The 2,082-nt window shown below is 50.6% G+C and overlaps 1 non-coding gene across 1 annotated transcript; it reads right to left on the reverse strand.

The window, feature by feature from the left end:
• Nucleotides 1-567: 567 nt before the first annotated feature.
• On the reverse strand, nucleotides 568-674 carry LOC127772409 (small nucleolar RNA R71). Its single transcript, XR_008017397.1, has one exon. It is a non-coding gene; the product is annotated as a small nucleolar RNA R71 (small nucleolar RNA).
• Nucleotides 675-2,082: the final 1,408 nt, after the last annotated feature.

A 2,082-nucleotide genomic window follows, 5' to 3' on the forward strand; every position in this document is an offset into this window, starting at 1 on the left:
ATTTTCCTTTGCAGGCTAACCTTGGTGGTTTTCACTTTTGTTGTGAAAACAAGGTCGTGCATGACTGGTTTCAACTTGCCAGAAAACTTCAAATAAAATCCAGAAGCTTTCTTCCAGAGCGTCAGGCCGCGAGTCGCTGCTTTGTAGAAAACTCGATCGACAAAGAAACCAGCCGTACCAGCGCCACCGACCTTCAAGACTATGCCTAACAAGACTCTCCGCGAGTTCGCTACTCCCTCTGCTGACAATGTGGCCATTGGGCCGCAGGTCAACATAGGAGACGTGGATTTCGACTTGAAGTCCAGCCTCATCACGATGGCGCAAGCTAGCCCGTTCTGTGGCAAGCCTAATGAGGATGCCAATGCTCATCTGCAACAGTTCCTGGAGATCTGTAGCACGTACACCATCAAGGGCGTCAGTCCCGACGCCGTCAGGCTGCGACTGTTTCCGTTCTCCCTTCTCGGGAGAGCGAAGCAGTGGTTCTATGCCAACCGTGCAACTGTCAATACCTGGGACAAATGCTCTACGACATTCCTCTCGAAATTCTTCCCGATGGGCAAAACCAAAGCCCTTCGTGGAAGGATTTCAAGTTTCCAGCAGACAAGGGATGAGTCTATTCCGGAATCATGGGAACGACTACATGAGTACGTAGCCGCCTGTCCTCATCATGGGATGGACGACTGGCTGATCCTGCAGAAATTTTATAATGGACTCACCCCGATGTCCCGCAATCACCTGGACACGGCAGCTGGAGGAGCGTTCTTCTCTAAAACGGTTCAAGGAGCCATTGATCTAATAGAGAAGATGGTGTCCAATATGGGTTGGAGCGAGGAACGACTACAGACCCGTTAGCGAGCCATGCACACCGTCAAGGAGACAGAGTTACTTGCTGCCAAACTGGACCTCCTCATGAAGCAATTGGACGACCACGAGAAACGGCCGCAAGGCACCGTCAAGGCCTTGGACTCTCACGTCACATGTGAGGTCTGCGGCAACACGGGTCATTCTGGGAATGATTGCCTAGAAAGCCGCGAGGAGGCGATGTACATGGGCAACAACAACAACGGGTATCATCCACAAGGAGGTCAGGGGTGGAACAAACCACACCCATATTATCAAGGAGGTAACAACAACGGTAATAACCAGTCCTCCTTGAAGGGTCTCGTTTTTGCGCAAGCTAAAACCACCTATGCGCTAAGCAAAAAGCTTGCGGCTAATGACAAGGTCCTAGAAAACATATGTCAAGTTAGATGGCTTTGCTTCTGCTTTTCAAAATCAGCTGTGCTTTAATAAAATGATAGAAACCTAGCTAGCTCAGTTGGCATCCTTAGTCCCTGCAAATGAAACTGGGAGGATCCCGGAGCAACCTGATTCCTCCATTGAAAATAAGGGCCATCACGACGAGGGGAGGTAAGTCCACTCGTGATCCGCCATATCCTAACCCTGTAGGAACTAATGGGATATCAAAATAAGTGCCATCTAATGACTCGGCTGGCAAGGAAGTTCCGCCAGAAAAGACAGTGCCGCAAGAGAACTGCGACACACGGTTGCTATCGTTCCCTCAACGGAGTAGGAAACCGTCAGTGGATGAGCAATTTGCTTGTTTTGTTGAAGTAATCTAGAAGATCCACATCAACGTGCCATTGTTGGACGCTATGCAAGTGCCAACATGCGCCTGTTATCTCAAGGACATACTCAACAACAAGAGACCACTCCCAACAACGGAGGTAGTCAAGCTGACGGAACAATGCAGCAACGTGATACTCCATAAGCTCCCGGAGAAGAAGAAAGATCCGGGGTGTCCTACGATCACCTGCTCGATCAGGGCACAACAGTTCAACCAGGCCTTGTGCGACCTTGGTGCCAGTGTCAGCGTCATGCCAAAAGACGTCTTCGACAAGCTCTACTTCACAGTGTTGGCACCAACACCAATGCGCCTTCAACTGGCTGATTCGTCAGTCCGTTACCCGGCAGGGATAGCGGAGGATGTGCCAGTCAAGATACGGGATTTCTTCATCCCGGGGCGCCCGTTTCTTAGCACTGCAGGAGCCAACATTGACGTGGGAACGGGGAGTATCCATT

Source organism: Oryza glaberrima, chromosome 4 (genome assembly GCF_000147395.1).
Source record: "Oryza glaberrima chromosome 4, OglaRS2, whole genome shotgun sequence".
Classification (NCBI taxonomy): Eukaryota; Viridiplantae; Streptophyta; class Magnoliopsida; order Poales; family Poaceae; genus Oryza; species Oryza glaberrima.